The sequence below is a fragment of the Lonchura striata genome, chromosome 3, assembly GCF_046129695.1.
Source record: "Lonchura striata isolate bLonStr1 chromosome 3, bLonStr1.mat, whole genome shotgun sequence".
In the NCBI taxonomy this organism is placed as follows: domain Eukaryota; kingdom Metazoa; phylum Chordata; class Aves; order Passeriformes; family Estrildidae; genus Lonchura; species Lonchura striata.
This window is the reverse complement of record NC_134605.1, coordinates 76,472,538-76,487,891: the sequence shown is the minus strand read 5'-3', so window position 1 is coordinate 76,487,891 and position 15,354 is coordinate 76,472,538.

The window sequence follows — 15,354 nt, the reverse complement described above, 5'->3', positions numbered from 1 at the left end:
GTGGGAACATCATTGTGCATGGTGACAGTTGCCAAACTGGAAAATGCAAAAAGAATCCAGGATATTTTCCTGCAAATAAGCATCCAGAACCATTAGACAATCCATATTTTTGCTTCTACCTGGCTTCTGTTTATTGATGCAGGAATGCACATCTTCCATCGAGCCTGTGTCAGACCTGTCAGCTTATGTAAATGTCTCAGTTTTCAGAGACTAACAGTGGGCTACATATCTAATGCATTTGCATATGCTGGCAATTGTGACATGAGACCTATGGATTATCATCTGCCTGGATGGATACGAGGTATTCCAGTGCTCCTAAAGTGCCTCTGGACACCTGTGTTTAAACAATATCCAGAAATTTAATCTAAACTTAGTAGAACCATCCATCTCCACCTAGTGTATGGACAAGATGTGCAATGAGTGTCCTACTAGTGATAGATCTTAAGATAGACACTCAGACTTAGGTGCCTTGGTCTCAAACTGAATCCCACCCAAGGAGGTTTTTTCTTGACTAAATAGTGGCATTGCATACCCAGCACACAATAGTCACACAGATACAGATTGTTTGTCTCATCCTCATTGTTGAATTATGATAAAAGATGTTATTAATAGAGTTTTCCCTGCTGGCTGCTGGCAGAGCTGTCCTGCACAGTATTTTCTGTTTAGCTGACCACCTAAGGTTTCTGTGCAATCTCCAAATTTGCTGGGTAATAGAGTTTTTGGCTGCCCTGTGTGAATCTTTTCTTGGTTGAACACCAGGACATGCATGAACTCAAAGGATTTCACAATGGGTTCCTGGGCACCAGCCATGCTAGCTTAATGGCTCAATGTATTATTGTGATTTTTTTTTTTTTTAAATACTGTGTGAAAAATTATCAGCTGTGGCAACCTTTAGTAAGAGTCAAATTGCTCTCTAAAATACTGTTCATATTTTTATAGTGTTTTTAGAAATATTAAAAGCATTTCTATAGGTTCCATTTTTCTCCTGCTTTGTACTATTATTTTGTAATCTCTTCTGGGCTTTACCTTGTGTTTTGGGACTGTTTTCAAGCTATCTTTATGCTTCTATTATTCAGATAATATTTTATAGAAGTCTGGCTTCTAATTATTCTCAAGACATGCTAGAACATGATGGCAATCTGGCTAATTCTAAAACTATATATCTAAAACTACTTAGGAGAATTCAGCTGACAGAACTTAGGTCCTATATTATTCACTTATGTCATATATTATAAGAGATTTTCTGTCCAGCCTCAATGTAAAAATAAAATGTAATGTGGAGATAGAAATTTGGAAGCAAAGGAACTATGTAAAAAAAAATTAGGATAGAATGAGATATAAAGTGTGAGATGGGAGAGTCTGGAGATTTGAAAGAAATTGAGTAGTTAGGAATACATATTTACATATCTTAGAACAATTAATTCATTCTGAGGTGCCAGTATATAAAGTCTTAAAAAAAAAAGAAAAAAAAAAAAAAAAAAAAACAATCAATCAAACAAAAAAAAAAAACAGCCAAAAAAACCCAAAAAAATCCCCCCAAAAAAGTGCCATAAAAGATACAATCCAAAGAACTCTTAAGCATTTTAAATAATCCTACCCATCCTACTCTTCTTTGCACAAATATAGAGTATTATATTTTTTGCTGCCTATCTGTAAATAAGAAGGAAAAAAATCTCCTTTATTTTTGAATTTAGATCATTAGAAAACATCTTTTGTGTGCAGTAGAAGAAGCAGAACACATAGAGGTGACAAAGATGAATCTACCAGAACCAGAAATACAACTAAAGAATTATGTGTAGAGGAAGAAATTTAGAAATGTTAGGAAAGTTAAGGAACAGAGGATTTTTGTTTTCTTCTTTTTTGCTAAGTAAAAAACCCCAAAACACCTCTAATTAACTAGAAGAGGGATACAGCATCTAATAGCCAAAATATCTCAAACTTCAAACCAGAAAAATAACTTCACCATAGCAGTTAGCAATTCACTTTTCCACTCTGAGTTTTCCCATCTGTAATTTGGAGAGAAACATTTATTCACCTCATAAGAGCTGTAAAGGGAAAATAAATAAATGTATGTGTGTATCTTGCTTTTGAATAATATTTTGATTTTTAAACAGGATTTGTTAATTTTCTTTTATGTATTTTGAAGGCTTTTACTGCCATTGGTGTAAACATGGTTATGGTGTCAGACATTCTGATCCAAAACCCTCCCACAAGAATATTTAAATGAGATTTAAATTAACCAAAGGGGATCAAACATTGTCCTCTGAATGTAATAATTGTTGCCTTGTAGAATTATGTAATAGTAATTAAAAAGCTGAATGGGATCCCACATCGTGTTTCCCAGTTCATTCTTGCATGTAACATTTCATGCAAATCAGATTATGTTGTTTAGCTTAAAAATTCCTGGGCCAGATTCTCAGCTGAACTGGAATCAATGGAGTGGAGCTGATTTACACAAGCTGTGGATCTGATTTATAATATTTATTTATCCTACTAAAGTTGTTAAAAAAACCCACAACAATAACAGAACAACAAAAACAAGAAAAAAAGAGATTTTTTAAAAATATATTTTTTTCTTTTTGCCTTTAAGTGTAAGATATAGTTGTGGTTCATGGTAAGCAACACTAAACTGATGAGTGTGCCTACTCCCACCACAACCATTGGAGACAATACATGTTCACTCAATTCCTTCTCTATTTCCCTTTACATCCAAGGAGTTATAATTTACTACTGGTGAGGCTCAACATTGCATACCTCTGGTCCCACTGTGAGTTGGCTCTGTTGTTTTGGCTAGGGAAAAGGAGAAGTGTATCACTGTTGTGATTGTTCTTCCATTTCACATAAAACATCCTGGCCCCACACAGGTTCAGCAGGAAAAGAGCAATACAGATAACAATGCAATCTATACACTTTGGAGGTGCAGCAGCAGTAAATGAATAAGGCATAGTAATATCCTCAACTTTAACATGCTCTCATCATATATCACTAATTGAGAACCAGAACCAGAAATAGTATATAGAAATCAGTCGGAAAAAGATAATTTGATCCTGACTTTTCTTTGGGTTTTGTGGGTTTTCTTGTTTTCAGATTCTACTGAAATTGAAGGATCCTTATAAATATTTTGGAGGGAAGTAGCAGAACACTGTAAGTTCCCTTCATGTTCCTAGAATTTTACCTCTATTTCCAATTTTGCTTTCATAGTTACTGTGTGTTTAATTATCATCATTTAATGGCATAGGACTTATTAGGTGGATTATAGGCATAGTGGAAAGTCACACTGTTTTCTGGAAAATGATTACATTAATCATTGGATAGATATAGGTTTACCTCACTTAACTAACTCATCTCTAGGATATCGTAAATATCAAAAATCACTTTTAATAAAATGTTTGTCATCCACTCATCCATTACTTTTTCTTTTTTTTTTTTTTTTCCTGTAATGGAAATGAATGTTTTTTTCTACATTAGGCAATGTTGCAGTAGCTATTAGTTTGACATAAGCCCAAAAATTGGTGTGAACAAATTTTATTATGTAAAGCATCATGCAAGTGCTGTTTTTGCTTTGCTTCTGCATAAAGGTTACATGACAATAGCATCTTTATTAAATTGCAGTGAGAAGCTTGTACATTTGTTCATCACATGGCAGAGAAATGCAGGGGCGACTTCAAATTCATTAATTGAAGAACTGAGTGTATAAAATTTACTCACAAACTACTGACTGTTTTTTGGATCCAATTAAGGAATACTTACATAAGCAGATCCTTCTTGCTCTGGAGCAGTGAAGCTGAATGAAATATATATAAGATGCAGAGATAGGAATTAATAAAATTCTAATCCATGTTTTCTTGAGATGAAGAAGGTTAAATAGGTATCTGTCCACACCTCATTTGAAAAATGTATCTTTGAAGATTCTAGGGCTTCTCGTGTGTCCCACTTACTCTGTCATATTGAAATTAAGACAAACAGAAAATCTGTTGTTCCAAATTAGTCAACATATCTTCATGTTTGCTCCACAAAATCTTAGCATTTCTTCAATTTACTATAGTGGTAAAACTTTGCTGGAAAGGGAACTTCACCAGACAAGGAAATCAATATATATGGGTATGAGACTTCACATAGATCTGTTGGAATAGAGAACAATTTGCATGTAGAGAGCGCATTGAGTGCCATGGAGTTTACAGAGCTAAATTAAATGCCTCTGGAATGCATTTATAAACAAACCTATTTTTTATGACCTGTATGTCAAGTAGTAGTTTTAATGTAATTATACTGATTGCAACCTCATTTCCCTCAAATATAATTTTCATTGTGGCAGAGCATGAACAGGAGAGATGCAGAATCCTTAACTGATCATTTTTGGACCATGTCTGGACTGGGAGATCCACGAGTTTGTCTGAGCTCATGGTGCAGGTTCTGGCCATGTCCACACCTACTTTCTGTATTCTGTCTTTTGCAGGAAAGAAACCTGGATATAGAACACCTTGGTATGTTCTGAGCAGGTCTTCAGAGACAAACAGTCTGATACATCAGGAAAGTTTTCATGATTGTTCCTGTAATGTGGGGATCAAAGAAAATCTCAAATCCACCATATGGGTATAGAATAGTTAGTTCTAATTGTTCAGATTTTCTGTGGAATATCACTTATGGATAATAACATCTTCATGTCTCTAAGTTCAGTTCAGAAGTAGGGATAACAGTAAAAGTTTTCTCTCAGTTTAATGTTTTCTCTGTATTTAAACTCTTCACATACGGTTTTTGTATACAGAAGAGTGTGTATGTGTTTGTGGGTGTACATGTGCATGCACAGGGATAGAGGAAAAAAATGTTGCAGTACACATTTTTAGAAACATAAATAGAGAGAAATATTTACAAGTAAAAGAAATAAATATTTTTTTATGCAGTTGTAAAAAGTGCTTATGTACAGGTTGTTGCTATTCTGGCTACATTAGCTAGATCCATGTTAACAAGCTGAACAGGGCAGAGACTAGTGCAGTGGTGCTCAGTCATGCATACAGATTTCTAAAAGGCCTTGTAAAGATTCATCTTTACATGTCTGTGGAACCGTATATCCTTCTAATGGTGTTTAGCTTTGCTTTAGAACAAAAACAGTAGAAAAAATATCTTTTGAAGATTCTTTATTGTCTTGTTTGTTTTCTAAAGCATGTATCCATACAGCCATCACACTTAAAAAATAGTAAATTCCTGTATTCATACCACCTTCTAGAGGTGTCAGATATAAACATTACAGATATTTTTGCACCCCAGGTCAAACTGAGAATGAGAATTTTGGATCATCTTGGCTAATATTTGCATACCTGGCAAGCTCTACTGTCAGTGAAAAGTAAAACACTCAAAACCTAAATTTCACAAACAGCAAACAGCTTACTTTGGGACTCTAACTTAAAAACAGCACTTGTTCTTTCCATTGACTCCAAAGTCAGTAGGTAAGCCAAGCTGAAAGATATTTGTTTCCTAGAAATCTCACATCATGATGCTTAACTGGAATACCTCTGGAAGACTAAATACCACCTATGACACTTTTTTCTTCCTGCATAAGGTCTTTCTGAGTTGTGTTTGAACTTATCCTCACAAACAAAGCACCAATACACACAAGAAATAACAGTACATTTATTTTTTTTTTATTTTTAGTAAAGCAAAAGTTTAATTCAGTACAGAATAATTTGCATTTAACTAGACATGTTTAAAAATATGTAAATGCCACCAACATCTCTCTTCTTATTTTTAATGAAAAGTCTTATTTTTAGGAGAATCATATAGCTCTTATGCCCTAATTTTTTAGAGTACACAATAGTATTTGCTACTAAAAAAATGGCAACCTAAAAAGAGGTGGAATGGCTGATACAGCTGTTAAATCATGTCTACAATGTACATTAAAAAGCCAAAAGATATAAAACAAGAATTTAATTGACCAATTCTTGGGTAGTATGTGACATTAGGTAGCTGTTTTAGCTGGCTTTGTAACATCACACAAATCTATAACTTCATACTTCATGAGTCAGAATCAATAAACCTGCCATTACAGACTCCAAAATCAATCTTGCCTTACATGCTTCCCCGCCTTTACTTCTTCCTATTTTCCTTTTACTTTCCAACAAAACAAAACAAACTGCTCTGCGAATTTATAATCTTTTGAGCTAAGTAAAACTGATGAATTAGGAACATGGATTCTACGGGAAAAATCACTTACCATACTCTTCAGGGTTGAGTGTATCCAAGCTGGTATTCCAATGTAACCATAGTCCCTTGCTCGTCTCCTGTTATTTTAGATTATTGTGACTTAAGTTTAACAAAATCAGCCTTAGGTAAATGAAGATCTTCTGTTAAATTGAGAAGCAATCCCTTCATTTATCCTTCAATATCTGCAATTCCTCTGTTCTTTCTGAGAATTAGTTTTACAATCCTGATCTCCAATATTGTGATTTATATCTTTTCCACCCTAATGTACTTTTTACCTCCCCAGTTGAAGACACCAACATTTTAGGTGCTAAACTTCATCTACTTATGTACTTAACCCCACGTCAGATGTCTCAAAACCTCTACCATACAAATATCATGGATGTCCTGGAAAATTCATAAGCTTAGTCGTTGAAAAAGCAATGTAGCACACTCTTGTCATTCAATTTGACTACAGCAGTGGTGACACAAGAAAAATTTATATAATGACTCATTGACCTTTTAATACATGCTGGATCATTTAAAATCCTTATCGTGTTAAGAAGGAGGAAGAAGATCTTTCAGATATCCTACAAAGAAAGTGAATGTTCATGGAGTGAGTATCCCTGTTTTTTGAAAGTCCAAGAAATCACTAACCTTCATTTTAAAGTTAGTAATAGTTTTCCAAGAAAACGGAAAGATAATGAATGTGAATATTATTAAAATTTGAATGACCAAAATAATTGCAGAATTGCTGCCCCTATATTTCTTCTCTAGGGAGTTTGGTTCAGTAAAATATATTCTGTAAAATATATATTTATTTTGATGATAAAGTCTTGTCTTGATATTTAAACATTGGGAGGATTCATCTGCAAAGAGGCATATGAATGATATACAAAAATATTTCAACAGGTTTAAGTATGGTAAAAAAAAAATTGTTTGAACAGGCTAGGCCAAATCTCAAAAGTAGACAAGAGTGATATGATCTTTGATTTGGCTTATTATTGTTCTCCAAGGCAAGTCTGCTAACAGATCTAAGATTTTATCTTGCAAAATGAATATATAAATACTATGTTTTGTGCATCATATTCTCCTGGCAGTAATTGAACTCCAACAATCTGAATACTAATCTCTTCTGAGCACAGATTTCCTGTATTTTCCTCATTATTTATTAATATTTCCAAATAGTCCAGACATTGCTCAGGATGTGCTTTAATAACCCTGGCTCACACTGTTGAGCTATTAGTGCTCTTGTAGGGAGAAGCTTTTGGCATGAGTTTTGCTGTGTCAACCCACTGGAGCACTTAACAAAGGTTGGTAAATGAGAAGTTTGAGAAGGGAACAACAGCAGGTGTCATGCATTTGCTCACAGAGCTGCACTTGTTACACTGAATGTGTAATCTAGCAAAGATATTGGCTTGAAATGGCAAAGAAGAATGAAAAAAAAAAAATATATAGCACAATTATTTTTCCTGGTATTTTTTTCATAGGTTCTGGCATTCTGGCACAATTTTTGCCATTTATAGGAAAGGCAGTGCAGTTCCTCCACACAAGATGCCATGTCATCCTTAATTAGCTTCTCTGATCTTTCTGAAAAGGGGATGTGGATTCTTTCCAAGATTAATAACTGTGCATCTGTTAGTGCAACAGTGAGGCAGATTTGTGATCAATAGACCTACACATGTATCTGAAGAGATCAGTGGCACTGAATGAATCTAATCATGTAATTACGAAAATTAGGCCATTCTACAAGTCATCTGTGTCTCTTTATTTTGATGGTATTTGATTCTGTTATGATATTTTAAATTATCAAAGTATTACCCTTCCCTTCCCTTCCCTTCCCTTCCCTTCCCTTCCCTTCCCTTCCCTTCCCTTCCCTTCCCTTCCCTTCCCTTCCCTTCCCTTCCCTTCCCTTCCCTTGAGGAAGAATGATCCTAGTCAAATTAAATTAAAAACCCATAATTAATTGCAATAGAACATGGAGGGGAATTTTGGCCAACCAGTACTCAATAGACCAAAACCACATTCCCCTTTAACTTCTCCAGAAACTGTTAAAATTATAGAATTTTTTGGTGCAGACTAAGTTTATTCTATTTTGGGTTGTGCTATCAAATGCTGGCAATACAAACACAGAAAGGGAAGAAAGACTATAAAAGTACATCTACATTTTAACAGCATATGCACCAATACTAACTTTGAAAACTGACCAGAGGGTTTGTTCTCCTATATTTGATACTATGGTCTCTATGTGGATAAAATTGTCAGTGAAGTGCATGGCCTGAGAAAAATTTGCAGAGGACTTCACAGCCCACACCATTTAGTATGAATCATTCCTTTCCTGCAGAGGAGAGGAAAGTGCTGTCAATAAAATGAGGTTTTATCCTAATTCTATGGGAATTAACTACTTGTTTCATTTGGAAAAGAAAATAAAGAAGCTTGTAGATTTCAGTATTTGTTCTTCACACCAATGTACAAACCATCACCAGTTATTATCACCAAACTTCAAATATTTTAGATTTATTTTCACTCTTTTTGAAATCTGAAAACAAGTCTCTAATCTTACATACATGTAGAGAAAGTAATGGGTAACCAATAGGTATTTTGTTTCTGAGATCTTCATTTTCTGGGAATAAATATCGTGACTTCCTTTTGCACAGAGGTAATGATGTTTTACAGTCAATGAATGCAAGATAAATGGCATATGGATATAAATTCTTATATTCCTTGTAATTTTGGCCATAGAAAAGGGTAAACTTAGGCTTAAATGAGTGTGCTATGTCACTATCTGACTTGTCTGCTTGCAAGAAACAGTAGTTATTCAAAAGAGGTAAAGAACAGATCTACCTGGGGATTCTGAAGCTGTTATCACTAATTAAATAATAGTATTGAGCTCAAGAGATTTGTCAAACTAGAAAAAAACAGACTGACAAGCAATAAGAAGAGGGTCAATGAGATAACTAAAGTTGAATTATGAGGGAGTTATTTGGGTTTTTTTACAGTATTACACAGGGAGGCTTCACAGTAAAGTCTAATCTTTATAATCATGTCACAACATGAGAAGCCTTTTGTTTTGATGCCAGCTCTACTGATACCTTGTGCCTTGATAAAGCCATAACTACTTTCAGTAACACCAAGCATTTGGCTTCTGCACATTGGTTTTTTTGACCCTTTGTGGTGGCCTGCTTTTAACTTATAACCACGGTTCTTCAAAGCAGCATATCAGTTCACCTGTGTTTAGGGAGAGTGATGCTCACTTGATGAGAGTGAAATTTCATCACTTCTCCATGAAGATCTGGCTTATTTTTGAAAATGTAAACTGTAATTCTTCACATGCTGTCCCAGACAGGACCTTTTCTAAGCAAAATGTGAAGTTTTGCAATATGAAAACTATTTCCTACCTGTTGAAATTGCAGTGGGGAAGACATGAAAATTATTTCAGCTGTTACAGAAACCATACAGAGAGATTCTCTTTGCCAGTGGTAGATTCAGATTTGTAAGCAAGTGAGAAACTGCTGGTGACTTTTTCCAGTCTGCTCTGGAACTAAAAGTGAGCATGGGTTTATGCAGTACACAATAAAACTGACATCTACCAAGCTAACTATAGTCTCTTGTTTTTTTACTTAATACCTACAACTTGTAATTTCCATCTTCTTCTTTATTATATTTTTCCAAAAGAGCATCCCTGAACAACATTATCAATAGAGGAATGATCTCTCTTTCTGATTCTTATCTGGGAGAAGTTAATTTTTTTTGTGCTTCCCCCCACATCATTTTGTCAATGAGCCATTAAAATGGCATACAAGAGCTTGAAGTTAGAAGTGCTCTAAATTATGTATTTCTAGTGCAGCACAGCTGCCTGGGAGATATGAGCTTGATTTCACATCCAAATCTCATATTCCTGCACATTTAAACAGAAAACCCATGAATAGTAACTGGTAATTAATAACCCTCACCAAATTGTCATCCCCCTCAGTCCCTGAGAGTGATACTGCTTTCCCCATTGCCACAATAGAAAATGCAAGGAAATAGCAATAGAGATGTGGATAGCACTACTTTTTGTGCCATGTGACTTAACAGCAAGTTACTACTTGAAGTCCAAGAACCATCTCTGATCATAAAATGAGTTAATATGTCCACCCTGTTGCCTTGTTAGGACCCCTACTGGGTCTGAAGAATGATTACAGAACTTTACATATTTTTCCCCAAGGAAGCAGCTTTTATGGACCATATATATGAAGAAGAGACCAGGTCTTAGTCTCATTGATCTGTCAGTTCTTAAGTTACAGTATTGGCACTAGCTCCAATGGCTATGGTACTCTGCAACCATGCAATTAGGTTATCACAGGAGAAATTGTATTCCAGAATTCAAAATAGGCCTGGAATAGACCCAATACTTCCTGTTGATCCAGAATAGTAAAACCACAACTGAAAATATGCCAAAACCTGTCCTGCTTTTCCGAAGACAAAAAGATCCAAAGAAAGCTCAAACTGATATTTCTAGTTCACTACCAAAAACAATTTGTAACACTGAATAATTATTCTTCATAAATAAATATATTTGCACATTGAAACCTGATTATTACTATTGTTTTAAGGAAAAGAAAAACTTTGCTTTACATAGAGAGGTTGTTATATATTAGCTTTATATATATAAATATTTATTCTTGTGAATACAAGATGCTGGTTTGTGTTATTATCAGGCTCATTCTTACTGCATTGTCCCCTAACATCCAAATTTTGAATAAATTTCTCTGCTGAGTATTTTAAGCCATATACTGCAGGGTTTTCACATGTGTACAGCAGTCTGCCATTGAGCATGGAATTGCAGATTTTGGAATTTTATAAGAGCATAATGAAATTAAAGGAAATATTAAATGAAAAATTAGTCTGTTCAGAACTCTATCATGCCTACAATATTTTATATTTCTGGGAGAAAAATGGTGATTTTAGTATGCATAATGGTGTAACATTTTTAACAATTCTATGAAAAGAGGATGAATAAAATAGATAACACTAAATTTAGCAATAACATAGATTTTTGGCAAAAACTGGAGCAAAGAAAGCAGGTGTACCTTTAAGAATATTTATCACTTCTGTCTTATTTTTCATTATGAGGTCTCAAAGAGCTTTATAAACATCAATTAGATCACACTTGTCTCCTCATCTACTTCAAATGAGTAAACTGAAGTTCAGAGAGATTAAAGGGCTTCTCTATTATAAAATCGTAAATCAGTGGAAGAGCTAAAAACAGAATTTGAGACTTGGATGAGAAGACCATATTATGCAACATTTTCATAATGAAATAAAACATGTCTTAAATATAATGGAGATTGTTTGCTATAGAGATATAATTGGATCTAATCTAGTGAAAACTACATTATATTCTAGTGGAAACAAAATTTAGCTTTGTGATGGAAGTATTCAAATCACATTTGGGACTGTTTTCCAGTAATAACATGCCTGTTTGTGGGTGAAAATAGATTCTTGAGAATTGTTTGTACATCAAAGAATGAGTGAGAATTTATGGTTTTATATACCAATATCTATGTATATGTATACCAATATGTTTATTTTTATATATACATATAGCCATAAAATCACATTATTAAAGCTACAGATGCAGGAGGAATGGTGGGCCTGAATATGTTACCAGACCATGATCATTTTCATGCAAAACTACACAAAATAAAACCAGCAAATTTAAACCAGTTCTAATCCTAACCATGAATACAGAGCCAGAAATTAATGTTACATTATAAACTGAAAACTTATTTCAGCTTCCAGACACATGAGCAGTTGTTTCGTAATATCAATGATTTCTTTTTTAGAATGAGCATTATTTCCGCAAGAATGGCAAGTAATGGCTAAAGTTAAAACAATGAGATATATTTAGGATATTTATTGTTTTCTATACTGACAACAGTAAGATCAACTAAAACCTTTGGTGAACTTAAAACAAAGGTTTCAACACTTCAAAAGCTTCATGATGCTTTTGTTCTTGGAGATTTATTTGACTTTATTATGTCTGGCACCAACTGGTGAACAGCTAACAACATAACACAGTGGTGACTGCATGATGCTGTCTCTGCTCTTACTGTGAGCTGGGCAAAGATTCCTATTTTATAAATCCTTTACAATTTATTCTAAGTGGTGGAAAAAAAAAAAATCTGAACTTGCCCCATACTGGCAGCAACAAAAGTAGTATTCATCCAGGAATGTTTCTGTCTTGTTAGTTTTGGAAAGTTATCTGTGAAGCTGGATGTGTAAAGCACACGTCTCAGTGACTGTGTGGATTTATCTCATCGAGGCCTCCCAGGGCCAGCTCAGCTCCCAAATGTCATTGGCCTTAGCTGCAGATACCAGTTAAGGATTTTGGTGTGTTATGTTGCAATCTCCTTTACACCTTGTCATTTCTATCTTTCACACATTTTGCTTGTTCCATAGCTCAGTACAATTCCAGCTTCCCAGGCAACTGCCAGCTGCAGCTGCAGTGGGGCTGGCACCTTCACTCTGATCCCACTGCAGTCAGTGAAAAGTTTCTCACTGATTTCATCAAGAACTGGACTAAGAGTTTTGTATGGAAAAAACCTCCTTTGAGACTATAGTCTGTAATACTCCAAGTAAATTCCTCTGCCATACTCTTGGACAGATTACAAGCTTAAATCAAATTCCTGCTTGCCAAACACAAACAGCTGAACATAGGCCATTTCTGATCCACCTGCAAAACTTAGAAAAAGCCAGTAAAATTGCATTATTAGTAGAGGAGAACTAACAGATGTGTTGTTTTTTCATTTTGTTTCTCTTTGTGGTTGGCTGTAAGTCTTTGCCTACTTAATCAATACTACTATAGGTTATTTGATAATATCTTGAGAAAAAGGTTGGTTTATGCAGGATTCTCAGGTGAGCCTTTATTTACACAAGACAGAAAATACATTTATATAAACACATACATAACACTTCTGTGGCAGTTCATCCATTTGCAAAGGGAGGTAGCTTCATAAGAAAGTATTGGAAATTCTCACTCAGAAATTTACTATTTCTTTTGTTCATGTGGCTATAGTTTCATCTGACCCTAAACCAGATTCAAACTTAGTCATGTCGCCTGGACTTTATCAACAGCCAGGAGAAAGAAAAGCAATTAATCTAATTCTAAAACAAGCAAGTCAAGTAAGAGGAATTACTCACTTTCTAATGAACCTTGTCTCTCTGCATTAATTATAGTATCTAAATAATTAAGTTAGACTTATATCTATTGTCTATCCCACTACTAATTTTTTCTTCAAAAGGTAAATAAGATGTATTTTAAAGACAAACTTTAATCAATCTTTGAATACATAAATTTATGCATATGACTAAAATGCACATACCATGGAATACATATTACAAAATCACATACATAATTTGGAACTTCACATAAATTCACATATGCATAGATTTATGCACATATTACTACCATAACTCTTGCCTCTATATACATCTGATCAGGTTCCTTAGATGTCTTTCTAAAGCCAGTCATTCTGTTTCTTTAAATATCACTACATAACATAGTCTCATCTCCCTGTGGTCTCTAAAGTATTTCATTAAGAAAATTACATCAATAATTAAGAAATAGTGTGACAAATCAGAATCTGTTTCTTTTCCATTTGTTCTTCCTTAACAAAAAAACCCAAAACATCCCAAACCACCACATTTAACAATTTTGTTCACTTGTCACTGTGTTGTATTTAAAAAAAAATCATAGAAAGATTTCACTTCAAATATCCCTTATTCAATGCATTTAAAAAATAATTAGTTGCTTCTATTAATAATGATTTTAATAGCTAAAATGTCATTTTGGTGACACCTGTGTTTTAAAACAGACATAATAAGGTTTTTAAATTCATCTTTTGTGGAAAAAAAAGTCTCATGAGAGTGGAAGAAACAGCTAATTAGTAGGAAGATATAGAGGGACAGTAAATGCACTGTAAGACTCAAGTCATCTTCATTTTCAAATTGATGTTAATTTTTCACCAGAGAAACATGATCCAATTGAAAATTATTTTATTCATTTATATATTTGAGTTAGATTTGAATCTGAAGCCAAAGAGGTGATGAGACACCACACTTAAAATCTCCTGTAAATGTATTTAGATTCAGTCTTGCATCCTTTTTGGCTTGCATTGCTCCTCCAGATAAATGCCAACCTTTTAAGAGATTGTTATCATTTCCAGTAATTGTTAACAATAATATTGTTAATACTAATTAGCAAAAATGCTGCTACATACAGAGAAAAAATAGGCATAGCTAAAAATACAGAGGAGGTGCTTGTTAGGAAACTGATCAAACAAGCTTAATTATGACCCCCAGATAAAGGGACTGCCATTAAACCATTAAATTATCACAGATAAAACAGACGCTCAGGCACTGTCTGATGATAAATCACAGCTAAAAACAGCAAGCAAATCAGAGCTTGAACTGCTAATCCTTCTGAGGTTTGTGATGAGCACCAGTTCCCCTACTGTTTTGCATCTATTTATATTGCACTTCGAACCCCCAAATGGCCTCTGCTTATCTGCAGCTCTAGATAATTTATGTCTATTGGTGTGTCATCTCACAGCAGAGGCTGTTATCAGAAAAGAGGAGTTTAGGAAATCTGATCCCTTGAAATGCTAATCCTCTGGAGATTACTGAACATAAACGAGTTTTCTGCCATGATTTACTTTTGTTTATTAGTAATAGAGATTAGCACTTGAGGCTTGCCATTTCAGACAACCGCTTAGTTTGGGAATAAAGTGATCACTTAATGTGCATGATTTTCACATATGAAGTTGTCCTGAGTATAGCAATCAAAGGAAAGATAGTAATTTTTCTTTATATATCAACTCTTAAAAAGATTTGTAAATATTTTTTTAGCACATGAAAGGCTGGTCTTAAATGCCTCATTCCTTAAACCCTAATGCATAAAAGCACCTACCTATAATTCTGTGCAATTTTAATCACATGGGTCATCATGTAGTAACTTTGATGGGATATTCTTGTGCTTATATTCTAGCTGTACTTAAGCACTTTGCTGGATCACATCCCATTCAGCTATGTTGGCTACACTCCATGCTGAAATGGTTAATGATGAGAAAGGACATGTGAGTAGAAATTTTATTTAAATGGTTTTTTTCCTATCTTAATGCTGTTGAACTGCTAAGA